Raw genomic sequence first — 15924 nt, 5'->3', positions numbered from 1 at the left:
AGTGCTCCCACAAGCTTTAAGGCTCAAAGCAACAATCTGATCTTCTACCCCAACCTCCAGTTTAATGGAGGCTCTTGAATTTTAAGCAGTGGGTCTTTCACTACAGACAAGTGTTTTGGGTAGAAATGAAGCATCTCTTAGAAAAAGCTCAGATCTTCACTGACTCCAATGAAAGAAACAAAAGAACGCATCTTCAGGGCGTGACAGAATTTGTGATAACACATGCAAGATAAAATCCAAGTGAAGACAGGGTAATAATTGAGGGTTTTACCTCCATTAGCAGGTCAAGGTGAACTCTCAGCCCTCTACTGTCTATGTCCTAGTTACCAGCTAAAGGGGTTTTATGCAGCCCTCCGCTTTAATGTGCAGTGGCTTTTTCACAGCCAGAGCCTAACAAATTGAAGTGTGTCCAGTGTGTGATGGGGAGGAGGAAGCAGGATGATGTGCCTCTCCATAACCAGACCCAACTGGCTTATTGCTGCACAAGACAGCGATGAATTTAAGTTAAAATGATACCAACCAGACTGAAATGCAATTAAACGAGTTCCCTTAAGGTTGCACATCCAATTAGTAGAGTACCTTTAATTACACCAATGCAGTTTCAAATAGATAAGTGCTGAGAGGACCATCAGCACAGAGCTGATGTCTGCCTGGTGACCCATATCCATAAGGGCTCCAGAGAAGTTACGCATGGGTTTGCGTCACTAAGTGGTCGTCTTCTCCTCTACTGGGGGAAAAGCTCCTCGGGTGGCCCAGCCTGATCTAGGAGCAGGGTGACCATTTGCACAGGGCTCTCAATGCTCCTCAGGGTGTCAGCCCAGCTGTGAGCACCTCTGCATGAGGGCTTTTCCCCTTCTTGCTCCTGCAGCCTCAGCATACGAGGGCTGGTGGTGGAACGTCTTTGTGGACAGATCTGCTTTGGGATGGATCACAAGGGATGGAGCTCGATAGCAAGAGCCCTGAATGATCTTCTCAAGGATCCTCTCTTTGCTGGGTGGCTGCAGTGGGAGCCTGGAGAAGCTCCCAGGCTGAGTCAGGGCCCTTACCTGAGCTGGGTAACTTAACCCCAAAGGGCTGCCTCTTATTTATCTTCAGCCAGCCCTAGGAGCAAGGCAGAGGAAAAACACAGAACCATTTTCACTTTTTTACCAGCAATTTTCTCTAAGAAATGATTGCTGGAAAGCAATTAAGATCCAGGTGCTTCTGAAAGGTAAGAGATTTTTTTACCCTTTTTGGTGCATAGGGCTTTCCCTGTTGCAGTGACTGAACGTACCCTGCTCCCAGGAACTGTAGAAGCTAAAGCATTTGAGTTGAGTTTGATAAGAAAACTCATTAAAAAAATAACAATGCAAACATTAAGAAATGCTAGAAACACCAGAATATTTCCTGGTGTTCCTCAACCATCTCTGCGGAGTTATGTGAGGTATAGGAACTCAAAATACTTTTCTACCTCTACTCTTGAGCATAACAAGACCCTCAAAGCAGCCAGTGAAAATCAGAGGTGCGGCCCTTGGCTTCGAGCCTTAGTTGAAGTCCCTATCGAAGCCTATAGCCAGGCTGCTCTGGACTGCAGCAGGCTATTGGACCACATCTTGGTCCCCCAAAATTCCTATTTAAAATCCTGTCAGAGAAAGAAAAGCTGAAGGAGACTCTTCTTTGCCCATTGTACCACCAAGCCTGAGGGCTGGTGTGCGTTGATAACCCAGGGACCCAATTTTAATGCAAAATCACATCACCTTGCACCAGCTCGTGCCCTACGATCAATACTGAGATAGGCGCACAGAAGCGCGTGCTTCATACATCTTCACGTGCTCCTCCCCGAGTGTTTCTCCAAGTACCTTCAATGTCAGTAAGACGAGCAAAATTTGAGACCACAGGCTTAATGAGATTAACAATTATAATCATTCCCATCCATCACCACAAAGCAGGCTGCGATGCTGCTGAATCCGTTCTGCTTCAGGAACCTGGGACATCAGAGCTGCACCTGATCAGCCAGACAAGGGCAGCTCGAGGCTTGCCGTGAAAGAGGAAGAGAGTGATTGCCCGGGCTGACTTCTTTATTCATTTTTTTTCATTAGCCTTCAGAGCCTCCCTAGAAATTATTGGAGCTTCTCCAGGGAGTGCAGCGCTGCAAAGGGAGCGTTTACTCATGGGCTGGTGCTTCACGCTGTGATAACCCTCTGCGTGAATGTGCTGGAGTGGCTGTACGGGTTTCCTCCCTCACATGGGCAGAGAGGCCTCTCCTTTAACCTGCTTTCTTCATCTTCAGCATTTGGCCATCCTCATTATAGACTCAGCAAGCAGCTTTTTTTTTTTTTTTTACCCATAAACAGCTCTTTGCCACACATTGGTGGATGGCAGCAAAGGCAAAGCTTTTATGTTGGTTATAAACCACCCTGGTTGTCACTCTGAGGTTCCCTGGGTTAAACGGAGCCTCCGCTCCTCAGGGCTGGGTTATAAACTGGGATTTGCAAAATTGGGCAGGATTAGGGAATACCACAGAGTTCACTGGGAGGTTTGGGGCTGAAAACTACCTAAGGTACCAGGCGTGTGTTTGGGCAGGCTGCTTGTGAACTGGCAAGCTTCAGTGTTAAATTGGGAAAAGGTGTTTTAAAAAACAACAGTGACAACAACAAAAAAAACCCCAAAGACAAACAACAAAAATATAAGCCCAAACCTTCAAAGGTCCTTTAATGTGCCAGAGCTGGGCCCTGAGATGCCTGCAGGGATGGAGACGTTGGAAAAGGCTCAGCCATGGCCGTGTGGAGGAGTGCCGGGATGGTTTGCTCCACACGTGTTGCCCTGCCTTTGCCGATGGTGGAGGCAGCAGAGCTGAGAGACACAGTTTCAGACAGCATTCATATGGCAACCATTACAGAAATCCCACATGCCAGAAAGACATAACTCTGCCAGCGTGCAGAAAAGTGTAATTACTGGGTGAGTGTTAGTGGGGCTTCAGCCCTGACTCGTGGGAGCAAGAAACCTCCACAGCTGCCTCAGAGAGTCTTAGTGTTATAGGGGTTATTTTTCCACTGTGAATATCCTACACGGGGTAATTTCAGTGCTTGAACTCAGCTCGTATATGACATGTTAACATAGTGCCCCTTTGCACAATATGCCACCACTTCTCATGCTAAGTTAAATGGGAGACATAGGCGTCGTCCCAGGACTGCCAAGTTTCTGTGTTACTCATCAGCCTCGTCGTGATAAATCAAAGCTTCTGTATCGTGTTTCCCTCCTACCCCCCTTGGCCTTCTTGAGCTCTGGCTCAAGAAGGAATTACTGGGTGAGATCGCTTGGCCCATGTAACAGAGCACGTCACCCTACATGGTTATACAAGTCTTTGAAATCATCTTAAAAAATGGGAAGCTGTTCTTCCATCCACCCAGGCTGTGACATTGAGGTGCTCAGCAGTGATCTAATGAAAATGGGAGGGTCCGTGCCACCGGCCTTTCCATCCCCAGGGGCCTGTTTGTGGGATGGAGCAGGAAAAAGGAGCCTTTTGGGCTTGGATGGCTCAGGCCAGCAGGCTCCTGGCAGCAGGATGGAGTAGCGTGGGCGCAGGGCTGGGGATGTGCACAGGCTCTGGGAGGGGAATTCTTCTGCAGAGGAGCTCACAAAGCATCTCACTTGCCTCAGCAGTGACCCGAGAGGAGGGGGTGTAAGAAAATCAGAGCACAAAAATAGGAGTTGGTGCTTGGTACCTTCGACTAACAGACCCTGATAAGTCAGAGGGGAGGGTGCAATGGTGTTGGCTGCCACCACAGTTTCGGCACTCTTCCCTGCAGAGGCCGGCGAAGCTGGCTGTGCCCCCCAGGCCAAAGGGAAACAGCCCCTGCGGCTCTCGGGTCAGACTGGCGTTTCTTCTGGCAGTTTATAGCAATCCTGTTTGTGGATTAAAATGCAGCCATCAAGGCTGCTCCTACAGGATTTACAACGTGGCCTCAAAATACAGGAGAAAAGGAAAGCTGAACTCTCCTTTGATGTTTGCAAGTGTAAACTGCAGACCTGAGCTGAACACACTGTAAATAAGGATCATTAATCATCAGCTAAGCGGCATGCGGTTGCTGTTATTTATTATAACAACATAAATCATCAGGAACTGTTATCGTGTTAATTTGGATTTAGTATAGATTAGTATAGAAAAAAGAATATCCTTGCCTATTTAAAAAATATATTCCCTTACTTGTAAACACATACAGATGTGCTTGTGTGTTTGTTCTTTAGTTTTCTCCTGCTAGGAAGCGAGTTGGGAAAACACTGTGTGAGCTCTGCGTGTGAGGGTGTGCAAGGAGTCACAAATCTGCCTTGCAATTACCCGCTAACTTGGCCTCAAGAGAAAAAGCCAGACCAGGAGGTCTCTGACACGTTTCGGAGGGGCAGCTCTCTGCGCTGCCCCCCAGCCCTTCCTCCAGCCCCTGTGCAGGGCACGGCGCTGGAGCTTCCCAGATACTGCATTGCATCCATGTATTGCTGTAGTAACTGCTTGGTTTTCCTGGGTTTTTCATTTGCAGCTCAGCTCTGGCTTTTAAATTTAAAAAGCATGAGGCATGGTTTTTGTGGGATGCTGAAGCCCTCTGCTCCTGCCTTTGGAAGGAAGGCTTAGCAGGGAAGGAGCATTTTAATTTAAATTAAGGGAGCATTACCCACGCATTTCACATTTCATATTCTCCAGAAGTGCCAGCCATACTCCTTGCTGCTATGTTATTTTTTTCCCCTGATTTGACTTTATTCAAGCTAGAAGGTGAAGCTGAGCTGCTCATGCACCAGAGAAAGGCCAGCAGAGGCACCAGTATGACCGTACCCGGTGTTTTGGGTGTGGAGCTCATGCCACGGCTGGAGACATGGCCCCATCCCTCCCCACAGAGCATTTCTGAATTTGGTGGTGATGGAGCTTCACCCTGCAGGGATCTACATCTTGGTGCTCAGACACAGCATCTGTCCCTGCCCTGGAGCACTTGGGTGTAGCCAAGGGGTCTACTCAACACCCCTCCCCCGCCCCCCCCCCCCGCCCCCCCCCAACAACAACTTGAATTCTTCAAAGTGAGGCAGGTCTGTAGTTAACAAGTCACGGCAAATTTCCACACAAAATAAGCCCAGCACCTGCAGTCATGGGCACCTGTTTTATCCTGATGAAACCAGAGGTGCTGAGCCCTGACCAACAGTGTGGAGATCCCTGACCGACCTCATGGAGCACACGGCAACCGAAAGGTAAGTTTAAAAGCAAGGACTTCAAAGGGACATTTGGCTGTATGTCTTCAAAAGGAGACACAAGGGGAAGGGAATTAAATCCTAACAAAGACACCTTGATAGGAAGGAAATGTTCTTCCTTTCTCTGTTTAAAAAAAAAAAAAACAACAAACAACCCAAAACACCCAAAAAAGCAATGTCTGCAGTTGCCCATGTGCTGCCCTTCACGTTTTCCCTTGGGATCTGATGGACACAGAGACTCCAAATGGGCGCAGGGTCCCATTGTGGTGCATGTATCACAGCCCCATTGCAGCTCTGGGCCTGTGGTCCACTGCCCCATTGCCCCTTTGGCACAGCCAGGAAACCTCCCTGAAACCGTTAATGTCACCAGTGCTGTCCTAGCTGGGGGTTAGTTCCGATTAAGAAATGGGTCTTGATATATTGGACACAGAAATCAGAAAAAATAGGGTTTGGGTTTTTAAAATTTAACTAAAAGGGAAATAAAAAGGATTGTATGTTTTAGGGTGGCCCAAAGATTTCTCACAGGTTTGATGCTGCAATGACACATTTAACAACAGGGTCCTAAATCACAGGTAAAGAGAACTAAGGTGATGCTGCACCTGCACCTTGACTTCACTGTGGCTGAAAGCGCAAGCAATTGCCTTTAATTGCCTCTGTCACTTTTAACCTGTGTTTTGTGTGTGCCAGATGAACAGTCATTGAACCAGGGAGAATTTCTCCAAGCATCAAGACAAAGCCAAGGCTCACATTAATTAAAATGGGGTTAATTATAATAACTCTAGTACAATATGGATAGTATAATAGGACTAATTAGAGTGGGGCTAATAATAAGAGGGTTCAAGCCACAGCAGCCACTGTACAAAACCTGCACCCAAGTTCTTCAAAGGTTTCCTTGAACTTGTATCCCACTCAACTCAAGGACAATCCAGCATCTAAAAGCCGCTGCAAAGCTTTGACTGCATTTTTCCCAAGCATCCAGGCTTGCGTCCCACCAACCATATGTCTGCCTCTGCCTGCTAGCAGATTGCACCAAATATTTTCCTTTTTTATCGTGGCTGAGCAAACAAACACCATCTGTGGGGCTTGTCAAGGGAAATCCCGGCCCCCTCCGCGCCAACGGGAAGGCAGCCACGCGTGTCCGTGGGGCCTGATGATTCTGCCATCCAAACCCTGAGACGAGAGCTTTTCTCCGCTCCACATCTCTGCCCATCCGCCAAGCTGAGTTAGGACCTGGCATTTTGCAAACAGATTTAAAAGTCGGGTTTTATTACAGAAATGCTGGGGCCCATCAAAGGAGACTGCCTACTGATGACCCAGGCTTGTGGGACTGCCTTGGGGTGGTGGCAGGTGAAAGAGGGCAAGAAGGCTTTTTTTTCAGTTGGCTCTATCCACACAGGTATTTCACAGATGTATCTGCGCTGCCAGTGGCTTTGAGATTTTTCCAGCCACGCTCGAATCCCTGGCCCAGGTCTGATGGTGATTTTTGGTCCTGCTTGACCTGCTTAGAGGCAAGGGGCTAGGTGGGCGGCTGATGGGGGGTGCAAATTATTCCCTGTTCAAACCTTTATTCCTTTGGAAGGTAAAGGGGGGGGACGACACTGTGTGGTATGGAGGGTCTGTGCTATTCATTCATACACCCCAGCACAAGCGGGGAGCCCTGGGAGCAGGGGAGCATCAGCAGCTTCTGAAGCAAAGGTGCGCACATGGTCCCCAGCTGCATCGCTGTGCGCGGGGCTTCCTCCCGCTTTGTTTTTCCGTTACCTGCCTTTCTGTCAGAAACCCCTCTTCTCTCTCTTCTGGAAAAAACAGAACGGTAATGTCAATTTTGTAAAATCCCCCGCAGTTTTGACCCAGCTGAGGACTCACAGAAAGCTCTCACCGAGCGAAGGGCCTGACGGATGCAGGTGTAAATTACCTGTCACCCGGGTTGCTTTTCCACTCGCGCTTCTGCAGCGCCGGGTCCAGAGCGTGTGCTCTGACCAAATCTTTTGTACAACTGCCCTTTGGATTTAGCAATTTGCACGGCGAAAGCAGAACCGATGAACCACAGGCTTCTGTGCTGCTGCCTTTAATTAAAAATGCCATGTCTAACACCAGCAGATGTTCCTGCTATCGAGACTTGACTAATAATTTAATGCCATGTAATGCAATGCTGACTGTGCTGCTTAGTCTGAAAGCGTAATAGACTTTTTTTATTATTATTATTATTATTTCCTTTTGGGGATCAAATCCCTCAATATTTGAAATCTTGGAACTTGCTAGTCTAATGGCCCTAACCAATTACTGCGCCGAACGATCTTAGCAGCCCCATGTCTTTCAAGTCGGCACTGCAGCCCACGATGCCTCTGAGACCACGGTGGGCTCGCAGGGCTTTTGGCATGCGGCAAAATTGGCCCCAGAGGGGCTGCCTGAGGAGCAAACTAAGCCTGTTAAAGGCTTTGATTCAGACGTTTGGGGAAAGAGGGAATTCGAAGCGTGAGGCAGCTCCTCCTCCCATTTTTTTTCAGTTTTCTGCTTGAGTGGATCCATCCCATCGCTTGCTGTGGGCACTCGGCATGTCGGAGCTGAACACCCTTTCCTGGCAGGGCACAGTGGCATCAGGATGTGCCCAATACTTGAGCAGACGAGAGGGACCCCCTCCTCGCAGATGCTTTGGCCCTTTTAACCCCTGGGAAAACAGCTGACTTGTGAGACTTGAGGGAACTGCCTCCCTCAGCACGCTCCTTGATGTTACATGATGAATCACATAATAATTGTATATTTATTGAAAAACAGCAGGGAGCTTCGCTAATGAATAAAATATCAGGTACCAGTGTATTTACATAAAAGGGTCTTTACCAGATGGGCAATGCTTTGAAATGAAGCAGGAGGTAGATGAGGATTTTTTACCTTCCTCGTCAGCCGGGAAGCCCTGCGCCATCCTTCAGCGCGGGTTTTGCTCTGAAACCCCGCATTGTTTGAAAATCACCTTATCAGTTTAGCATGGCGAAGATGATCGTTGCCTCGGTGGGGTATGGAGCGGCTGATTAATGCATGTACCGAATGTGACTGCCGCACTATATCACACCACTGCTGAAACTGTTTTACCGGGTTTCTGTCATGCAACAAATTTATTTTAAAGTGTGTGGGCCTTATACTGCCTGGAATGGCTTTACTTGTACTTTAAATACTGCATAAACCAAATTTAGAGATATATTTCTCGCTTTCCCCTGTTCTCTGCATCATTTTTTTTTTTTGCTTCTGACTGTCCAATTGGTTGCAGTAATTCACTGCAGAGGAAGACGTTTCTTAGATTTCCAAGAGCACCAACTCCTTAACCTTTATAAAATTAGGGAGAATGAATCACTCGTGACTTTTACATCTTTCTCAAACACAAGTATTTGTTAGATGCTGGCTGCCCAGAGCAGCGCTTTGCCTCAGTTTAACTCAGTTGTAAATGTTTGTAAATTCGCACATAATGTCTCCACACAATGGAGACTACACGTGGATTTATTGAGAGGGACACTAAACATATTTCAGCCAGAGGAAAGGAAGACGAGGTACTTATCTGTTTTATTGTCCTATACAGTATATATCGGCATCTCATATTTTGTGAACATAAATGCCAGGTTGACTCAAGAGATCTATGGATCAAGTGTTGTTTGTAATCTGCGCTGAATGCTTCAAATTGTGTTAAAGTTTCATCTTGGCAGCAAAGCCTTTTGCCATCTTCCAGTAACCCTGCCGCACTGGGAGACGCTAGGGGCTGGTTTTTTGGAGCATAGGACAAGCACACAACGGCCACGTAAGAGACAGTTGGACATTAAGGTTGCATCCAGCAATTGTTCACGTTTAAGGGACAAATGACTGTTTTAGCTTATTTGACAGTTTATCCTGGTTTTGACAGTGTGAGGGAGTAGGTCCCTGTCCCAGCTCCATCCCCCGCAGCTCAAGGAAAGGAGCGAGGGTGCCCTGTCCAGCTGTGTCCCCTGCTGTCATCCCTCTCCTGCAACCAGTTGTTTTGGTGCCTGCACACACACAATGGGAAGAAACACCATGGGAAGGGCTGGTCCGTGACCTCACTGGGCTTGGGGACAAGCTCCCCTTTGGGCAGGACAGTGCCTGGGACACCTCTCCCTGCCCCCTTCCTTCCCCAAGGTAGGCAAGGAGGTTGCTGAAGCAGCTCACCACAGTCAGCTCCTGCCAGAAACATGGCGGATCCTACCTGCCTCCGAGGAGCATCTGACCCCCACGCATGTCTCTTAACAAGGCGCGGTTTGCATTTGGATTTTGCTTCCATGCTCACCTCTGAGGCTGTTGCTTCTTTCCCCAGAGCTGCTTCCCTCCGCGGCAGAGGGCCTGCCGATCCCCACCACCGCAGATGACAGGCTGTTAGCAAAGGGGACACCGCTCAGTGTTATTAATGCAGCGGGGGGTTTCCTGAGCACCAGAAAACAACAGGCTATTACAGAGATACAACTGCACTTTTCACAGCTGGATCCAAGCGCACAGATGCAGCTACTGTGCTGTCAATGACAACAAACATCTCTCCTCTCTGCGCCGGTGAAACCGAGAGCTGTGTTGATGGGGTGCGTGGAGGAGGATGACTACATCCACCCCTCTCCCTCAGGGCTCAGGCCCCAATTCTGCAAGGACAGAGTCACCTGCAAAGGGCAGGCTGTTGTTTAACCCTTCACACTCTCCACACACCTCCACAGTTTCCTTTCTCATGGATAAAGGTCAAGAGTTATCATGAAGACAGAGAGAGCCAAGATGGTGTTTGCTGGGGTCAAGCAGGTTAGGAGATCTGACGACACTGATGTAATAAAGGCTGAATATGCCACCATTCAAATCAGGGTGACGGTGTTTCATCCTGTGACACATCAGCTTGCTCCAGATGACAGTACCAAATTTCTCGAATCAGTGGAGCCGAGAGATTTCACAATTCCCCATCCTGCGTGGTGCTGACCTCCTTGCACCTCTGGCTAATGTTAGTAGTAAAGATAAATATTTAACCTTCCATAAATAAAGAAAAGAAAAGAAAAATCCCAATTTAAACCATCCCAGGTGTTCAGGAGCTACAGAGGGAATGAACTACCAAAGCAGAGGAGTGTGAAACCTGAAAACTCAAGAAATTCCTTCTTGGAAGACAAGGATAACTTACTGAGAAATGTTTTCAGCCCCGATTTAACACTTATCTGAGTAGAAGTCCTCTCTAGATGGAGTAAGAGCTGTGGAAAATGCCCATGTTGCCACTAGTGGTGAAAATAGACCCTCTTGTCAGGCTGCCATCGCTCAGCTGAGCGGTGCCAACACCCTGGTGCTTTTACTTCACCCGGGGAGCAGGGATGAGGGGAAACCATTCACCACCAGGAAGCAAATGGAGACCTAGGACAAGAAACACCGCCAAAATTTCAGATGGGCTGTTGGGACGCCGCTCTGATGGCTGTCTCCTACGATAGTCGCCAACCAAATTTTGCAGCTCCGCACCACCACGTCCTTTTATGATGAAGTTCCCTCAAAGAATAACTCGCTCGCTTTAATCATGTTTGCTTCGAGATTTATGGCTTGATGCTTATTCACCGGCGGAGCTTCTCGATGCGAAATGTCAGTAAGCCTGTTATAAATCGCTCCTGGCATTCCTGCTCTATCTTTTATTTGGCCAGGAGTATTTCTACCTGAAAGTGATAAATTCCTGCTATAACTGCTTTATGTGCTTCAGTAATTACACTGTATGGGAAAGGCGGGGGCTGCGTCTATGGAGGTACCACCTCAAAACCAGCAACCGGTAAAACGTGGGAGATTGGGCTGAACCCTGAGGTGCTACTGGACGCACAGGCTGAGGAAAAAAACACCCTTGAAACCAAAAGTAACAGTGACTGGTGAAGTATCTCCATCAGACTGAAGCTGATGAACAGGTGGAAGAGAGAGAAGAAAATTAAATTTTCAAAGTCAGAGTGGAAAGGCATCGGCATGGGGTGGGTGCTCTTCCTGGGCTATGTGCTGTGTGTGAGGGGAGGAGGCCCTCAGCACCGTGACACTGTGCCTGCCCACCCATGTCTGGCCTTGTTTTGGTAGGAGATGTTCGTGCTGCCTTAGACATGTTGATTATACATAGACAGATATTGGAGAGATGTATATACACACATTGGGTTTGAGTATTTGATTGATTTCATAGAATCAAAGAATCATAGAATGGTTTTGGTTGGAAGGGAACTTTTAAAGGCCATCTAGCCCAACTCCCCTGCAATGAGCAGGGATATCTTCAACTAGATCAGATTGCTCAGAGGCCCGTCCAACCTGGCCTTGAATGTTTCCAGGGATGGCGCATCTACCACCTCTCTGGGCAGCCTGTTCCAGTGTTTCACCACCCTCTTTGTAAAACATTTCTTCCTTATAGCTAGTCTAAATCTACCCTCTTGTAGTTTAAAACCATTACCTGTTGTCCTGTCATAACAGGCCCTGTTAAAAAGTTTGTCCCCATCTTTCCTGTAGAACTGTCCCTTCCAGTTCCTTTAAGACCTGGAAGACTGCTCTAAGGCCTCCCTGGAGCCTCCTCTTCTCCAGGCTGAACTCAGCCTATCTGCAGAGGAGAGGTGCTCCAGCCCTCTGATCATCTTCGTGGCCCTTCTCTGGACCTGCTCCAACAGGTCCATGTCCTTCTTATGTTGGCGGCCCCAGAGTTGGACACAGTACTCCAGATAGGGTCTCACAAGAGCAGAGTAGAGGGTCAGAATCACCTCCCTCGACCTGCTGGGCATGATTCTTTTGATGCAGCCCAGGTTACGGTTGGCTTTCTGGGCTGGGAACGAACATTGCCAGCTCATGTACAGCTTTTCATCCACCAGTACCCCCAAATCCTTCTCAGCAGGGCTACTCTCAATCCCTTCATCCCTCAGCCTATATTGATACTGGGGGTTGCCCTCACCCAGGGGCAGGAGCCTGGACTTAGCCCCTCATGAGGTTCACATGCGCCCACTTCTCAAGCCTGTCCATATCCCTCTGGATGGCATCCCGTCCCTCCAGCATGTGAACCGCACCACTCAGTTTGGTGTTGTTGGCAAACTTGCTGAGGGTACACCTGATCCCAGTGTCCATGTCACTGATGAAGACATTGAACAATACTGGTCCCAGTACGGACCCCTGAGGAATGCCACTCATCAGTGGTCTCCACTGGACAATGAGACATTGACCACTACCCTCTGGATGTGACCATCCAACCAATTCCTCATCCACCAAACAGTCCACCCATCAAATCCCAAACTCTCAATTTTAGAAGGAAGGATGTTGTGGAGGATCATGTCAGAGGCCTTACAGAAGTCCACATAGATGACATCCTTAGCTCTTCCCTTGTCCACCGATGTAGTCACTCCATCATAGAAGGCCACAAGGTTGGTCAGGCAGGACTTGCCCTTGGTCAAGCCATGCTAGCTGTCTCAAATCACTTCCCTGTCCTCCACGTGCCTTAGCATAGCTTCTAAGAGGATCTCTTCCTTGATCTTCCCAGGCACAGAGCTAAGGCTGACAGGTCAGTAGTTCCCAGGGTCCTCCCTTCTGCCCTTTTCAAAAATGGGTGCAATGTTTCCCTTTCTCCAGTCACTGGGAACTTCACCTGACAGCCACATGGAAAGTGGCTTGGCAACCACATCAGCCAGTTCCCTCAGGACTCTGAGCTGCATCCGATCAGGTCCCATAGACTTCTGTATGTTCAGGTTCCTCAGGTGCTCACGAACCTGGTCTTCTCTTCTTGCAGGAGGGACTTTTCTCTCCCAGTCCCTGCCTTACAGTTCATCCACTTGAGAGGTGTGGTGAGAAAGGTTGCCAGGTGTGCCACTGAGGCAAAAAGGTTGTTGAGCACCTCAGCCTTCTCCTTGTCCCTTGTTACCAATTGGCCAGTCTTGCTCATCAGGGGGGTACGCATTCATTGGCCTTCTTTTTCTCCATGACATCCCTATAGAAGGCCTTCTTATTATTCTTTGCGTTCCTTCCCAAGTTCAGCTCCAGCCACAGCCTTGGCCTTCCTGACTCCATCCCTACACAACTGGGCAGTGTCCCTAGCCTCTTCCCAGGACACCTGTCCCTCCTGCCATTGCCTGTGCATCTCTTCCTTGACCTTTAGTTTGACCAGCAGGTCTTGACTCAGCTATGCTGGTCTCTTACCTTCCTTTCCTGATTTCTTACACCTGGGGATCGAGAGCTCTTGCACTCTATGGTAATCATCCTCAAAGATCTGCCAGCTCTGTTCTGCTCCCTTGTCCCTGAGGGCACTTTCTCAGAGGGTCCTATTGACCAGGTCCTCGAAGAGCTGGAATTTTGCTTTCCTAAAATTCAGGGTCCTGAATTTACTCTTCCCCTGACCCATATCCGTCAGGACTGTGAACTCTACTAGAGCATGATCACTGCAGCCCAGGCTGCCCCCAGGCTTGATCTCACCAATTAGCTCACTTGCCTTGGCCACCATCAGGGCCAGTATTGCATCCCCTCTGGTGGGGCTGTCTATTACCTGGCTTAAGAAGTTATCTTTGTTGCACTCCAGGAGCCTCCTGGATTGCCTACAGCTTGCTGTGCTACTCTTCCAGCAAGACTTTCCCTTGGTTGATGAGATACAAGTTAGAGATCAGTTAGGTAAACTGGATATCTACAAGTCCATGGGGACTGATGGGATGCACCCGCAAGTGCTGAGGGAGCTGGGGGAAGTCTTTGCTGAGCCACTTTCCATCACCTTTGAAAGGTCCTGGAGAACAGGTGAGGTGCCTGAGGACTGGAGGGAAGCCAATGTCACTCCAGTCTTCAAAAAGGGCAAGAAAGATGACCTGTGAAACTACAAGCCAGTCAGCCTGACCTCCACCCCTGGAAAGATGATGGAACAGCTTGTTCTGGTGTTCTGGTTGTCATCTCAAAGCACCTGGAAGAAAAGAAGCTTATCAGAAGTAATCAACATGGATTCACCAAGGGGAAGTCATGTCTTACTAATCTGATAGCCTTCTATGATGGCGTGACTGGATGTGTGGAGGGCAGGGGATGCTGTCTACCTTGACTTCAGCAAGGCTTTCGACATTGTCTCCCACATCATCCTCACAGGCAAGATTAGGAAGTGTGGGTTAGATGAATGCACAGTGCGGTGGATTGAACAGTGGCTGGCAGATAGAGCTCAGAGGGTTGTGGTTAGTCGTGCAGAATCTGGTTGGAGGTCAGTAACGAGCGTCTCCCTCAGGGGTCAGTACTGGGTCCAGTCCAGTTCCATATATACATCAATGACCTGGATGAAGGGATAGAGTGTATCATCAGCAAGTTTGCTGTTGACACAAAACTGGGAGGGGTGGCTGACATGCCAGAAGGCTGTGCCGCCATTCAGCATGACCTGGACAGGCTGGAGACTTGGGCAGAGAGAAACCTCATGAAATTTAACAAGGGCAAGTGTAGGGTATTGCAGCTGGGGAGGAATAACCCCATGCATTAGTACAGGTTGGGGGCTGACCTGCTGGAGAGCAGCTCTGTGGAAAGGGACCTGGGAGTCCTGGTGGACAACAGGATGACCATGAGCCAGCAATGTGCCCTAGTGGCCAAGAAGGCAAACGGCACCCTGGGGTGCATCAAGAAGAGTGTGGCCAGCAGGTCGAGGGAGGTCACCCTTCCCCTCTACTCTGCCCTGGTGGGGCCACATCTGGGGTATTGTGTCCAGTTCTGGGCTCCCCAGTTCAAGAAGGACAGGGTACTGCTGGAGACGGTCCAGCAAAGGGCTACAAAGATGATTAGGGGATTGGAACATCTCTCTTATGAGGAAAGGCTGAGGGACTTGGGTCTTTTTAGAGAAAAGAACACTGAGGGGGGAATCTTATCAATGCTTCTAAATACTTAAAGGGAGGGTGCTGGGGGCATGGGAACAGTCTCTTTTCAGTGGTGCCCAGTGATAGGACAAGACGTAATGGGCACAAACTTGAATATAGGAAATTCCATCTTAACATGAGAAGGGACTTCTTTACTTTGAGGGTGGCAGAGCACTGGAACAGGCTGCCCAGAGAGGTTGTGGAGTCTGCCACTCTGGAGACATTCAAAACCCGCCTGGATGCCATCCTGTGCAACTTGCTGTACGTGATCCTGCTGCGGCAAGGGGGTTGGACTAGATGATCTCCAGAGGTCCTTTCCAACCATGACCATTCTGTGATTCTGTGATTCTGTGGTGGGGTGGCTGAAGTCCCCCAGCAGGACGAGAGCCTGAGAGTGTGATGCCTCCTGTGGCTAGAGTAAGAAGGCTTCATCAGTAGGCTTGCCTAGTTCAGGTGGCCTGTGGTAGACACCAACCACAAGGTTCCCTTTGTTGCCCATACATGGGCTTTCAACCTGCTCATGGCTGTTCTTCAGAGATAGCTCTTCACAGTCTATCCTAATTTCTTGATGTAAAGGGCAATGCCTCCACTCTTCCTTCGTCACCTTTCCCTTCCGAACAGCCTGTAGCCATCTATAGCTGATTTGGATGCTATTGAGGCACCCCAACCCTGAACTTTCCGCCTAGCAGCCATCCCGCCACTTTCCTCAGCCCGCCCCCCACGGGTGGCCCCGCCCCTTTTCGCCCGGTCTCGCCCCGCTGCTGAAGCGCGGGAAGCGCGGCCGCCCGGGGGCGGAGAGCGTGGCTTCTTCGTGGGCGCATGCGCACTGGTGGGCGCGCAGCCTTTGGCGCCTGCGCCGTGGCACCGGGCGGGGAATTTGCAGCAGTATCTGCGGCGGCGGGAAGCC

Source organism: Vanellus vanellus (assembly GCF_965231255.1).
Source record: "Vanellus vanellus genome assembly, chromosome: 5".
NCBI classification, from domain to species: Eukaryota; Metazoa; Chordata; class Aves; order Charadriiformes; family Charadriidae; genus Vanellus; species Vanellus vanellus.
Note: the sequence above shows the minus strand (reverse complement) of the source record.